The 15,538-nt window shown below is 39.5% G+C and overlaps 1 protein-coding gene and 1 long non-coding RNA gene across 2 annotated transcripts in view; both read left to right on the top strand.

The window, feature by feature from the left end:
• Positions 1-15,538, top strand: part of LOC109409271 (histone acetyltransferase KAT7) — a 386,484-nt gene that overhangs the window by 232,058 nt on the left and 138,888 nt on the right. The window lies entirely within an intron of this gene.
• LOC109402186 (uncharacterized) lies at positions 3,386-3,959 on the top strand. Its single transcript, XR_009996862.1, has 3 exons — positions 3,386-3,680; positions 3,746-3,812; positions 3,871-3,959. It is a non-coding gene; the product is annotated as an uncharacterized LOC109402186 (long non-coding RNA).

Raw genomic sequence — 15,538 nt, 5'->3', positions numbered from 1 at the left:
AGGATGGAACGCGAGCCGCAGTTAGCCAAAACTCTGCGAGCGAAGATGCAGGACTATGAGCAGAAGGGATACATCCGTAAGTTGACACCTGAGGAGAGTCGTGCCACTGGAGATCGCACATGGTACTTGCCGATTTTTCCGGTATTCAACCCTAACAAACCGGGGAAGATCAGGATTGTCTTCGACGCAGCTGCGTCCCTCGGTTGTGTCTCCCTCAATTCCGTACTGATGAAGGGACCGGATCAACTAAACGCTTTGCCGCCAGTGCTATACAAGTTTCGAGAGCGGTTGGTCGGCCTCGGTGGCGATGTTGCAGAGATGTTTCATCAGATAAGAATGCGACCCGAAGACGAACACAGTCAGCGGATCTTGTGGTGTGCTAGTGAGGATTCAACAGAGCCATGTGATTACGTAATGCAGGATGTAACCTTTGGCGCTACCTGCCCTAGTAGCACATATGTTTTATAAAAGTCAATGCAACTCCTATATGACCAAATTTGGTCATATAAGAGTCATACAAACTGATGTAGAACAAGTGTGCTACTGGGGTGTTCACCCAGTACAGCGCTGTATGTCCTGAACGAAAATGCGTCACGATTCGAGGAAAAGTACCCCGTCGCCGTTGATGCTATCTGCCGTCGTCACTACGTCGACGATATGTTGACCAGCGTTGATACAGAGGAAGAAGCGATCCAGTTAGCGAAGGAAGTTCGATACATCCATCACGAAGGTGGATTCCATATGCGGAACTGGGTGTCGAATTCGTCAGCTGTACTTGAGGCCCTCGGAGAGAACCCTAAGTCCGAAAAGTCGATGGAAATGAATACGGAGCTCGCCATGGAAAAGGTTCTCGGTATGTGGTGGAGCACAACGTCGGATGTCTTCAGTTACAAACTCTGTACAGACCGCAATCGAGAGCTTTTGTCCGGTGCCAAGCACCCCACCAAGCGTGACGTACTTCGTACACTGATGGCTATCTACGATCCCTTAGGACTCATCGCGCATTACCTGATATATTTGAAGGTATTGCTACAAGAGATCTGGAGAGCGAAGACCGGGTGGGACGATCCGATCGAAGAAAAGCATCTGGAGAAATGGTTGACTTGGTTACGCATACTTCCCGAGCTGGAGTCGGTCAAGATACCTCGTTGTTATTTCCGACACGTGGCAGGAATCGACAATGCTACTGTGGAGCTCCATACTTTCGTCGATGCCAGTGAAAGTGGCTTCGCGGCCGTGTCCTATTTCCGTTTCGAAGTGGATGATTACGTCGAGTGTGCCCTAATCGGAAGTAAGACGAGAGTTGCACCCCTCAAGTTTGTCTCCATCCCACGACTGGAGCTGCAAGCAGCTGTCATTGGTACGCGTTTGGCACAGAGCGTTGCAGAGGGTCATTCTATCAAAATTGATCGTCGCTATTTCTGGACGGACGCTCGAGACGTCATGTGTTGGTTACAGTCTGATCACCGACGTTATTCGCAGTTCGTGGCTTTTCGTGTTGGCGAAATACTGGAGGCAACGGACATCACCGAGTGGAGATGGCTTGGCACGAAACACAACGTTGCTGATGATGGTACAAAATGGAAGTGCAGGCCAGATCTCAAGCCAACAAGCCGTTGGTTTACAGGTCCATCGTTTTTATGGAAGCCAAAAAGCGAATGGCCGTCTTCAACTCTGAATTCCGACGAGACCACGAACGAACTCCGTGCGAGCTTTCTGTACCACATCGAAGGCACAGCACGAACCATTCTGCAGGCAGAAAATTACTCGTCCTGGCAACGTTTTCTACGGGTGACTGCTTTCGTTCATCGTTTCATTGGGAACATCAAACGCAAACAGAAAAAGGAGTCAATGATCCTTGGACCGCTCACACAGGACGAACTTTCCGCAACGGAATCATTCCAGTTTCGACAAGCCCAGGCAGACGTGTACGGCGAGCAGTTAGCAGCAATTTCATCAGAAAAACGACTGAAGAAAACAGATAGCCTATTCAAGCTGAACCCGTTCCTTGATGATCGCGGAGTGATGCGCATCCACAATCGATTGGGAGAGTGTGACTTTGTGGACGAAAGTGAACAGAATCCTATCGTACTTCCTCGTGATCATCCCACTACCCGTCTCATCGTCGCAAACGTGCATCAACGCTATCAACATCAGTGCCATGAAACCTGCGTAAACGAAGTTCGGCGAGAGTTCTACATTCCACGAGTACGCAGAGTCTGTGAACAGATTCGTCGGAACTGTCAGCAATGTAAGATCAACAGTGCGAGACCGGAACCACCAGCGATGGGATCCCTTCCCAAAGCACGAGTAGCAGCCTTTGTACGTCCGTTTTAATACGTCGGCGTAGACTTCTTTGGACCATTTCTCGTTCTCATTGGTCGTCGACACGAGAAACGCTGGGGTGTGATTGTTACTTGCCTGTCAACCCGGGCGATACATCTCGAGTTAGCCGCTTCGCTGAACACAAGTTCCTGCATTATGGCGCTACGAAACTGCTTCGCTCGTCGTGGGACTCCTGTAGAGATTAGAAGCGATCGTGGAACTAATTTCGTCGGCGCAGATAAGGAACTTAAGGCTGCGGTGACTGCGCTAGATCAGAACAAGCTGATGACCGAATTCAACAGTCCGACAACATCGTGGGTTTTCAATCCTCCAGCGTCCCCACATATGGGTGGCTCTAGCCATCATCAAACCTCAGCGGGTGCCTACAGAGCAGGTGTTACGAAGCTATTTGATTCAGGTTGAGCACATCGTCAATAGTCGTCCTTTGACACACGTTCCCGTAGATGACTGTTCGTCACCGGCATTGACTCCCAACCATTTTTTGCTGGGATCGTCGAACGGATCCAAACCGCTCGTACCGTATACGGATTGTCCAACTGCGCTTCAACAATCCTGGAAATCTTCGGAGGCACTGGCGAATCGTTTCTGGCAACGATGGGTCACAGAGTACTTGCCTACAATCACTCGTCGAACTAAGTGGTTCTACCCAGCAAAGCCTATTGCGGTAGGTGACGTTGTCGTAGTAGCGGATCCTGACCTGGCACGGAATTACTGGCCCAAAGGACGGGTTGTATCGGTGAAGACTTCAGCGGATGGGCAAGTTCGTTCGGCAGTCGTACAGACTGCTTCCGGATTCTACGACAGACCTGCGACCAAGTTAGCTGTATTGGACATCGGTGCAAACGGAAGTGAGCCGGACCAGAGTCCAACTACTGGGGGGGACTGTTGCGTACACCTAACGTGTACGACCGCACCTGTGAATACAGCACATTAAACGCAGACATGTCAAAGATTGAATACCTGGACAGAACCGAGTGAAGTAGGCGGCGATGTGGGATGATGCAATCGGCAAAGTTGTCATGCAAGTTGTCATGGTGTGAGGAGGAAAACGTCAGAATTTGTTAAAAAGGCAGACTGAAAGGCCGCACGCGGTACTCGTGAGTTTGTTATCCTAAATTAATAGCTAAAACGTATAAGTTCTTAAGTATAATCTTACGGTTCTACAGTTGGTTTTTTCTTAAATCTAAGTGCGACGGTAAAAGTGTGAATTTTCGAGCAAATTGAACTTAAAACTAAACAGAAATATGTACAGCTTATAGGTTAGCGTTGGAGAGAACTGTTCGTTCTTGCAAAAGGTTTCGTCGATCCGCAGTCAGTTTGAAATCGTAATTACGGTAATTAACAATCATTAACAACTGAAATTTATATTCTGTGATTGCTAATGACCAGTCTTAAACAGAAACTCGCGTTCATAGTTGGCATCGAACCTTATCAGTCCCAGTTAGACGTACAGGAAACCCACAAACGTGAGTAGCAAAAATTATAACCTAAAATAGGAAAACTAAAATGAATTGTTACCCGCAGGAAATTTTTAATTCGCCGCACTCAGCGACGTGCCAAATATACGTATTAAAAGTTCGAAAAATCGTTTCCTTCGTTGCATACGCAACAATAGGATTGGTTTCGAAATCTTTTAAATATTCTTTCTGAAACTCCTCTGAGGATTTGTCTTGAAATTCTATCTAGAAGATTCTTCATTGAATTTATTCCGAGATTCCCTTCTCAGTGGTGTCATCGAGCACAGCAAAAAAAAAACTCGTGATATCACATCATTTTTGCATAAGTCGTGTCGTGAAAGTGATATGAAAATTAGATCCTTTTCCACGTAGCCAATTAGCCGCCAAATTATAAAACAAATAAGCTGCCTGCTGACACTTGAAATAAGTCTAGCCATCTAGTCTAGAACTGAACTGACAGACAATAATATAAAAGTAAAATATTGGCATGGATTCGTACATTGCACAGTGGTCCACGAACCAGATTTGCGAGGAAAGATGCATTCAACGCCTTCAAATTAGTTTTTAGGCAAATATGGTCTTCTACAAAGTTGTCCCTAATAATAATGTGCATATGCCGGGGCCCGTGGCGTAGTTGGTCACACGTTCGCTTCATATGCGGATAGTCATGGGTTTGATTCCCAGCCCCGGCACTTGCAATTTTTCGTCAGTTGCTTTTCCCCCTAGAGCAACTGACACTGACCCTCTTCTGAGCCCCATGGCTAAAATGGACCCGGATACCTGGACATCGGCGTACTGCTACTCATAATGGACCCCCAATCGGAATGGAAAGGAACAACGGCCATCCATCATCATCCTTGTGCTCATCATTCTACTAGGTATAAAGTAGAAAAAGTGAAAGCAGCAGAAAGGCAAAGTAGAATAGAATCAAGGCGCTGTACAAAAATGTAAGTGCAGCTGTCACTTTAAATTGCTCACGTAGTGCCCCAGTGGACAATAGAGCTGTAGATTAGGTTAAGTGATTAAGAATTAAAAAAAATGTGCATGAAAATAAGGGTGGTCCATATTTTCAAAGAAGAACGAAGAAAAACGCCTGTAACTTTTGAACCAAAAGAGATAACGACCATCTCAGCGCACGAAACGACGCGTCTTCAAATGCTCTACAAGTGTTTCTTAGGCGACTTTGATGAAAAATCGAAACTGAAAAAGTTAACGCCAGAAAATCGGATTTTCTTGAACCACCCTAAGCTTATTCAGGAAAAAACCTCTAGATCGGTCAATTTTAAAGCTACATAGGGAGTGTCTTCAGCAAACTTTCTCAAAATTGATAGATCTACAACTTTCTCGAAGAATGTATTTATTCTTGCAAATAAAAAAGTTTGGTTCCCAATTTCTTTGTAAATATAGACCACCCTAATTTTCATGTATATTGAAAAGAGGGCCTTATTTTTAGGAACAACTTTGTAGGAAACCATATTAATCTAGAAAATCATTTGAAGGCGCTAAGAGCATCTTTACTCGTAAATCTGTTTCGTGGTCCATTGTGGATTGCTGATTGAGAGACATATCCCTTACCTTTCGGCTATTTCACCGAGTTAGATGGTAGATGATAAAAATAAACTGGTTCTACGAATCTGTTGGAATGGGCTTGTTGGCACTTTCCGGCGCTAACCATAATGTACAAGATGATTGTGATAATTGTTGGAAAACAATGTAACAAAGCGAAATTACGTTCTAAAATAGATAAATTTAATAGTGCATAAATGACCGGTTAATCGCTAATTTACGTACAAAATGGTCAACTTCGGAATAGTGTAACTATGGTTTGCTTTGATAAATTGGGCTCAATTTTTGACACGGAAATACTGCTACTACTGCTGAATTTTGCGTAAACAAAGTAGACAATGTCTTTTTTCACAGGTCTGGGCGTTCAGAATACAGCGGTACACCTTTGATTTACACGCGTTTCTTTGGAAAAACTTCCTCAAATTCCTTCAGAAGTTTCTGCAACGATTATTTAAAAAAACTTCCTGTGGTTCTTTAAGTAATTTTTTCACAAAATCATACATTGATTCTTTTTGAAATTCTACCACGGATTCCTTCTTTTTAAAATTCCTTCTGAAATTCCTCTTATTTATGCCTTCGGAAATGTTTCCAGGAATTTCTTTACAAAATCTTCAAAAATTTGCTTCAAAAATTTCACCAAAGTTTCCTTTAAAAACTTTCAGGGATTCTTTTCCTTTAGAAAATCCTCCAGGCATTCTTATCATCAATCATCCTTCAGAAATTCTTGTATAGATTCCTCCAGAAATTTCTGTGTAAACTCTTATAGAACGTCGTCCATGTTATTCTTCTTATATTGCTCCCAGATGCGTTCAAGAATTACTTCCAATTTCACAGGAATTTCTTCAGAACTTTGTTCAGAGTATGCTTCTCAAATTCCTCTAGTAAGAAAACTCACTTTAGAATCCTCCACACATTTCTCCAAGGGTTCCTCTAGAAAATCTTCAATGGGGATTTCCTCATATTTTTTCCATCGATTCCTTAAAAAATCTTCACGGATTATTTCAGAAATTCCTCCTGCGGTTCTTTCTGAAAATCTTAGATATTTTGGATTCTAGAAATTTCTGAAACATATTCTTCAAGAAAATCTTTCATGGATCCTTTACGTAATTCTTCCATGGTTTTTATAAAAATTTTCTACAGGAATTCCTTCCGATATTACAAAAATCTTTTCAAAAATGTCTCCAAGGTGACAACAATGCCGTGCTTGGATTTTTTTAGAAACATTTCTAGGGATACTTCCATAAAATACACTAGGGATCCTTTAGCCATTTGAGGATTCTTTCGGAAACATTCGTAGGTTTTTGTTCAGATATTCCTCTATCGATTCCATTTAGAGTTTTCTCAAGAAACTTCCAGAAAATCCCCCAGGGATGCTCCCAGAAATTTATATAGATTGGCTTTCAGGTAGTCTTGTACGTTTTTTTTAGGAATTATTCCAAAGATTTTATTAGAAAATCTTCCATGGATTGCCTATGAATTTCCTCAGGGGATTCCTTCAATCTTTAAAGAATACAATCCGAGATGTTTTCCAGGGATTTTTCAGAAACTCTGCCACGGAATTTGACTAGGGGTTTTTACACAACATTTCTAGAAGATATCTTCAAGTAAATTCCTGAATTATTTTTTTCAGATTTTCCTTCCAAAATTCCTCCGGGTATTTCTGAACAAAATCCTCTAGAGATTTCTCGGGGAATTTCTCCAAAAATTTATTCATACATTTCTCTAGCAATTCATGTAGACATTTGTCTAAGAACTCTTTTAGAATATCTTTCAGGGGTGCTTCAGAAATTTATCCAGGGTTTTCTTCCCAATTTTCCCATGAGATTCCTCCAGATATTTCTTTAACCACTTTTGCAAAAAAAAACCTCCGAGGATTCTTTTGAAGGTTCATCCAATGATTTCATCAGAAATTTAAAAATTCACAATTCCTTCAGAAATTTGTCCAAATATTGCTTTAATTCTTCCAGGAACTCGATACGAAAATTACTAACGGTATTTATTGAGGAGGTTCTCTAGAGATTCGTCTAGACATTTCTAAGAAAATTTCTGTAGTATTTCTTTTTTGGATTCCTTGCAAAACTATCCTATGGATCTCTATAGAAATTCTTCCAGGAATTCTTTTGGAAAGCCATGCACGATTCTTTTTCTGAAATTATTCCAGTCATTCTCAGTAATACTGGTATATAATCTTGTAAAGATTCTGTTAGAAAATTAAAAATTCTTCCGAAGAAGCCTTCAAAAATTCTTGAAATTATTATATTTCTATAATCCCACATGGACTCTATATTTAACATATAGAGTAGACATACATTCATGGTTTAAAGTATTAAAATAATGAAAAACTCTATTAATGTGCTAGTTCAGGTATACCTCGGGTTAGGGGACCCAAGTTTATACAGACCCTCGATTTTATGTACATTTTTAATGGTTTGTATTATGATGACTTATAATGCAGGGGATTTTAGCCTTCATATCAATAACTTGTTTTGTGAAGTACATATAATCGCCAAAGCATACCTCATGCCATTCTATGTTTTATATTTCCCTTAATCTCATACTTCCCTTTTCTACCTTAATTTTTTTTTATAAATATTTCTCGCTTTGTCGATTATCACGATGAGCGAAATATATGAGGTGATTCTCTGGCGATAGCGATATTTTTTACAGATTCCTTAGCAATGACAATACGTTTGGCGGATGCATGCTAACTGTTTAAACTGAAGGAACCGCTTAAGCAGTTCTTAAAGGAAATCTGAAGAAAATGCTGAATGAATTCCTGAAAGAATTTCTGAAAAAAAAACTGGAATATTTTAAGAATCCATAGATGGATTTTGTGAAGAAATTCCGGGAGGAATACCCGAAGATACAGTTGGAACCCCTGATGGAATACCTAATAAAATCTCTTGAGATATTTTTGAGAGAAAACCTGGAGAAATCTTCCAAAAAAACTATTTTTTTTCAATGAATTCCTGGAACAATCCTTAGAGAAATTCCTAGAGGTACGCTTGGGAGACATCCTGGATGAATTTCTGAGAAAATACATAGAGGAATACCTGGTGGAATTTCTGCAGGAATCTCTACAAGAATATCTTCCAACCTTTCCGTAGAAATCCCTATGAGAATCTCTGAAAGAATTTGTAGAATAAATCTGAAAGAATCCATGCAGATTTTCTTAAAAAATCATTGTAGCAATTTCTGGAAGAGAAATGTCTAGAAAGAATATCTGAAGAAATGTGAAGAAATAATAGGCATTTTCTTAGCAATCTCTTGTAGAATTTCCAATGCAATCCTAAGAGAATATTCCTTAGAAGGCTTTTGAGAAAATTTTGAAGGAGTTCTAAATTTTGGATTCTTAATGCATCCGTGGATCATTTTCTAAAAAAAATCCAAGAACTATTTCTTAAAAATTGTCCACGAAGGATTTTTTGAAAAATCTGTGGAAGTTTTTTCAAAGTAATTCTTGGAGAATTAAAGAAGTACTTGTAAAGAAATCGCTAAAGGAAAATCTGGAGATATTTTTGATGAAATTTTTAGTCGAATTTATAATAAAAGCCATGGGAGATTTTCTGAAAAAAATCCCTCGAAAAAAATATGAAAATATAGAGGAGTTTCTATAGGCATCCCTGTAGAAAATTCCTGAATGGATCTCACATTTGTTTTTTGAAAGAGTCCCTGGCGAAATTTCTAAAGAAATCCCAGGAAAATTTGTTGACTGATTTTCAGATAAAAAAAAAACTCTGGAGAAAGTTTTGGAATTCGTAATCTTTCATTTTCGGTTTCTGTAACGGTTTTCTGGGTTTCGGAAACAGTAGGTTGTTGGCCTAAGGTCCCCTATCCACCGTGGTGAGGCTGCCACCTCAGGTATAGCTTCCGGTGGAGGAGCATTTCATATTCAGCCGCTGGATGCCAGAACAGACGCTGTTTGAGCCGCATCACCTTGGTGAACAGACGCTCAGTAAGTAAGTAAGTAAAGTTTTGGAATAAATGCTTGGAAGACCTTTTAATAGAATGTTTAAAGGAACCCACGCTTTACTTCCCTTCCGAAGGAAGAACTCACATTTTGCGAGTTTGCCGGGAGTGAGATTCGACCCAGGTCCTCGGCGTGATAGTCAAGTGTTCTAACCATCACATCAGGTCCGCTCCATTTTTTTTTCTTACACAAAGTCGGTACAAGATCATTTCTTACACAACTATTTTGTGAAACCTCTGGATGAATTGCTAGTGAAATTTCTGGAGAAATTGGAATCTTTTGAGAAATTTGTGAATAAATGTCTAAAGAAATTTCTGAAGGAATCTCTGAACTAAATTTTGAAAGAATCCCTGGTAGAATTTCTTCTCAAATTCATGGATATTAAAAAAAAATTGAGGGAACTTGAGAAGTAAATCATGCGAAATACTTTTAAAGAATTCTTAGTGAAATTTGTAGAATAGGAGAAATTTCTAAACAAATCCTTGAAGAAAATTTCCAAATGAATCCATGGAGGCTTTTTTGTAAGAATCTGTGAGGGAATTTTTGGCCGAATACTCGGAAAAATTTGCAAACGATTTTTTAGAGTTTTTTTTAAAAGAACTTCTGCAGAAATTTTTGGTACATTTTCTAAAGGAATCTCCAATAGATACTCCAAGCGAATGCCTAGAGAAATTTCTGAATTAATATCCAGAGGAATTTCTGGGCTTTTTACAAAAGATTTCCACGGATTTTCTCCCAAATTTTCCTAGGATTTTCTAGGAGCTTCCTTCGAAATTATCCCCAGAGGTTCTCCTGTGTTTTTTTTCCTGGAGTTCTTCCAGAAATTTTAGACCTTCGTGGAGTTTGTGTCGGCATGTTTACAGGAATTGTTGTCGATTAGGTTTAGAGATTCTTCTGGGATTTCTAGAGTTCATCCCAAAATTTTTTGCATGAGTTTCTTTCTAGAACTTTTCCCAGAGTTGCTCTCGTATTTTGTCTAGGAGCTTTTCCCAAGATTTCTTTCTCAGCTTTTCTCGAAATTTCATCAAAATTTTTACGGAATTTTTCCTTGAATTTCTTTTGAAATTCTTCCTTCTGAAGGAATTTCTAAAGACATTATGAAGCATCGTGTGATCTGGATGAACTTCGAGTGGATCACCGCAAGAAGCAAAACAGTGAAAAAAGTCCAGGAGAACGACCGGCAGGGGTCCCGGTAGCAATTAATAAATTTTCCCGAAAAGAAAAAACTCCTGAGGAAATCCGGGACGGACACTGAATGAATCCAGTAAAACTTGTAAACAAAACAGTGTGTAATTTTGACAGAAGGCTCGGGAAACTTCCGGGAGATATTTGAGATGAATTTTAGGAAGAATGTCGGGATCATTGTTAAACACGTTTTATTAAACAATTCGGAGTAATGACCCATTTGAAGTAAATACTTTCGGACTAGTGGCTTTCTGTATAATGTGATAGAGTTATACCTTGCAAAAAAAAAAAATTCATAAACTTCTAATAATTCCTGAAAGTCTGTTAAGGTAATTTAGGATAATATTATGCCCGTGTTCAATGTATAGAAATACATCAGGTTGCTTGTCAAACGTCTTCTGATCGCTACTGTTCATCCAAAACACACAACTAACAACGACGACGACAGCCCAGAGACAAAGTCTGCCTGCACTCGCCGAGAACTGGGGGGAAAATTGAATCAAACGAGCAGGCAAAAAGTCAACCCGGAACAAGCGGAACGACGCTGGCTGGGTCCATGCTGCTGCGGCTGCTGCATCTCCACTGGAAACCGGATGAAGGCAACAACGCGGCGAGAACTAGGTAGGTATAGGCTCCGGTCGTTGCCAGCCAGTCAACCAGCCAGCCAGCAGTAGACGATGGAACATGGGTTCATTGAACTCCAGAGAGCCCCGGAACTAGGAATCCTTGCTCGTTCGCTTGGATCCCGGAATTCTTGCGAAACGCGGTTTGAGGCAGTCTCCTCGCAGTTTTGGCAAAGTATGCAGAGCATTCACAAGTTGGTCCCAGCTTCCTATGTACTGCTGCTGCTGCTGCTGCTGCTGATGCTACTGCTGTTGGGGCGCATCGTTATATATCCGTTTCTGTTCCGTCCGTTCGAGTTTGAACTGGGAAGTGCGCGGAATATTAGATTGGATAGGGCAACAACCAATACCAGCGAAACTGGTAGCGCACACTGACTGTAATGGAGAAAGTTACAGAACTTACAACAACACAACGTCATTCGATAAATGGGTGGCAATGCCGCCGTTGCTGGGTTGTTGATCGGCTGAGCACCGGTCGGATGCTGGCACCAATAGAAAAAAAAACACCAGAAGAAAGATGCTGAGAACCGAAATACAACCGAAACTTATTTTATTTTGGTTATTTTTACGAACCTTTCAAATCTATTTGACTTCAAACGTTACTATGGCTATTCTTGTACCATTGAGTTTTATAGGGTTGTTGTTGTTTGTTGGCGTACTTTCATTTAATATTTTATACCTTGCATTCAAAAAAAAGTAGTCTGAAATAGAGTAACATTAAGATGCAGTCAAAGTGAACGTCTTTTCTGCATCGATGTTAATTAATTCACGTCGGCTAGTTTAGTGGTGATAGAAACATAATTTGATGATATCAATCATCTGTGTTCATTAAACGCTCAATTTGTTATCGGTTGATCGGAAGCCTCCACACTTTTCTATTTTTTTCTGTGCACTCCAGGAATTATTACCTAGCAAAAAAAAGTACCGATTTGCATAATTATTGTATAAAAACCAGAATGCTCGAGCCGTCAACACACAAATGCACACACACAAGGCTGTCAACATTAATTTATTGTCATTTATTCTGAAGTTTGCAAATTCGTCTTAATGAGCGTCACGCTTGCTCCACAATATCGTAACCCAGTCAACCAGTGATCGTATAAGACGTTGCATAAGATGTTAAAGTGGAGGCGATATGCGTACATTTTACATGCGCCTAAATGGAGGCATGCACGCATATGGCCTCCACATTATCATCTTATGCATCATCGTATACGATTCCTGGTTGTCTGGGAATTCAGTTATTCACACGATCAAGCTTATTCCCTTCCCTTCAATTTTTTTTACGCTGCTGTTGCAAGTAATTAAGCCGAAACGATCCAAGTGTCTGACAAACAAATGCCTACGTACCAGGCTCCCTCTGCAGCGGAGGTGAGCATGGGACCCTGAGTTCGGCTCTTCTTGAAATGGGACGTTTATGCGAATGCGATCGTCCGTCCGGTCCCCGGTTACTAACTGGTGGGGGTGGTGGTGGCGGTGGCGGCGATTACATTGTCTGATGCAAATTTCAAGCAAACTGGCGCTACTTGGCACAGGCAGGGCAGGCAGCTGATCTTCTTCCACGCACCGATTGAGGTTCGGCGATTCGAACAGAAGGAAATTACAAATCAGGGGCAATCAATTTCGAAATTTGGTGCAAACAATTTTCAAAATCATGTTTTGGTTGCAACCAAACTGTGCATGCACATACGATATCAGCTGAATACAAAACTGATTACACTCATAAAAAAAAAAAAAAAAATAGCGAGTGATATTGTATCGACTTTCCAAACCCTCTAAGCAGAATACCCTCATCGAATTAGTTATTATTATAAAAAAAAAAATTACTATATTATTACTATAACTTTAAGAGCCAGTTCGCGAGAGCCGCAACCCCTTCTTGTATCGATGTGCTCCGATTGAGCTGAAATTTTCAGGGTATGGTTTTCCATATAAAAGATGATATCTGGCCGATTTTTAGATTTTTCCGTTAGGGTGAAGTGGGGTAAAATAGCTCTCAAAGATTTCATGTTTAAAAATAGGTAAAATCACAAAAATCGAAATAACTTCCGCAAAAATTAACGGATTCAGCTGAAAATTTGCATGGACACTCTACTCCTATGGCACTTCCATTTAAGCCGAGCGTTGGATATTTTTTGATATTTAATTTGAAGAAATAGGTTATTTTCATAATTTTTTTGACGATTTTCAGGGCGCCTGTTTTCGTACCAACAGAACTAGGATGAAAAACTGAGTACTACGTTTTGAAGGTTCACCCAAGAGCTTTCATTTGATATGTAACCCAGATGCGCCAACTTAAAAACTTTCGAAAAAAAAAATTTTTTCTCGGGGTATGCATTTTACCCCATATTTTTAGCTGTCTAAAGTAGTGTTGTCGCAAATTATGACAACGTTATTTAATTTTCAAGGGTTTTTCTTCAATATTAATTCAACAGAAAAATGATGGCTAAGAAACGCAATTATTGTTTTTTTTTTCATTTGGGGAAGGTAGGGTAAAACAACGGACTAACTCAACCTCTTTTCGAAATAACGTTGCTACGATGTTCTCTGATCGGACTTGAATTTTCTTTATTCTATTTAAGAATAGATGCTTTATCACATATTTTTTTTCTTGAGAGGATAACGGGGTAAAACAATTCTCAGAAAAAAAAGTTGAAAATAATCAAAATTTCAAAACCTACAAATGCTTTGGTAAAACTTGGCGAAATTTCATCAAATTAGAAAAAAAAATTCTCAATTTCTATTGCTTATTCAAATGAGCAAGTCTGACAATATTTTGACGTCGAGAAATATCACAGATTAGCACGTGGTGTGTGATTCACCGGATTCTTTCTCGATTTTTCTTTTGACATGCATCTCTGGTTCAATCTTCTCTCTTTTTTTCTCGTGAAAGTTGCGGCAGTGCACAATGGTCCACGAAAAAGATTTACGAGGAAAGGTGCATTCAGCGCCTTCAAATGATTTTTTTGGACAAATATGGTCTTGTACAAAGTTGTTCCCAAAAATAAGGCAGTATTTTCAATGTACATAAAAATTAGGGTGGTCCATATTTTCAAAGAAATTGGGAACTTAACTTTATTATTTGGTAGAATAACTGTATACATTCTTCGAGAAAGTTGTATATCTATCAATTTTGAGCAAGTTTCCTGGAGACGCTTTTTATGTAGCTTTGAAATTGACCAATATAGAGATGTTTTTCTGAATAAGCTTAGGGTGGTTCAAGAAAAACCGGTTTTCTGGCGTTAACTTTTTCAGCTTCGATTTTTCATCAAAGTCGCCCAAGAAACACTTGTAGAGCATTTGAACATGCGTCGTTTTATACGCTGAAATGGTCTTTATCTCAGGGTGGCCAGCGAACCGGGAAAACCGGGAGAACCGGGAAAAAGCCGGGAATTCGGAATCACCGGGAAAAACCGGGAAATATTCGGGAATTCAGATTGCCACCGGGAAAATTTTGCATTTCCAGGAATAATTCCATACTGCTCTATTATTTCTAATTATTAATCTTTTTTTTATCATCCATGAAAATAATCTGTAATGGCAAGCTTGTTGCTGGTTTAAAAGAAGTTGCAATATTTCGATATATTTTATTGAAAATACGACTTGCGTTATATTTAGATGTTGAGAATTTTAAAATCATAATATCGGTTGCTGAAGTCGATCTGTTAAGTCATTTTAAAAGTTATAACTGTTTTTATTCTTAGTTTTCAGCAAATCAAGAAGAAACAATAATTTAGAATTCCTGCGTAATAATGTAAAGAGTTTCAGTAAACTTTAGTAAAGGGCAATCTTCCTCTGAATTAGTCTTGTATCGATGTCACCAAAATACAATAATGCTACAAAAACTAACAAGGGCACTCACATGTTTCTTTTCACTTGTCTACATCAAATTGAAATTGTGGGAAACGTATTTTAACAACAGCAACAAGGAATTGATGAAAGACAGACTAAATGGAGTAAATAGGACGTTGTCGTTGGCTAAATTTTAACAACAGTTATGTACAACTAAACTGAAACCTAGAATCAGTATTTTTACTTGGCCAAACGTAATTCTAAGCAGTTTTTTTGGCAAGTGTTACTAAAACAAATAATGTTATTATATGGAACATGAGAGACGAACACAAAACAATAGAGCCTATAGGCTTTCTGAAAAAAAAATGTAAAATTGTTAAAAGGAATTAACGATTGCTCAAAGGAATTCAGCAATAAGGCCAGTTTCGTGTTCAAAAGGAATCGCTCAAGAAAGTTTTAGACCAATTCCTGGAATAAAAATTCCACAGTGACAGCCATTTGAATTGTCATTCCTTCGCTACTGCGTACTGCGAAAAAAAACGGTTTCTTGGGCGATTCATGCAAGAATTTCTGTAATATAATTGCTTTCCATCAAAAGT

Source organism: Aedes albopictus, chromosome 2 (assembly GCF_035046485.1).
Source record: "Aedes albopictus strain Foshan chromosome 2, AalbF5, whole genome shotgun sequence".
Classification (NCBI taxonomy): domain Eukaryota; kingdom Metazoa; phylum Arthropoda; class Insecta; order Diptera; family Culicidae; genus Aedes; species Aedes albopictus.
This window is presented reverse-complemented; position numbering and strand designations above follow the sequence as displayed.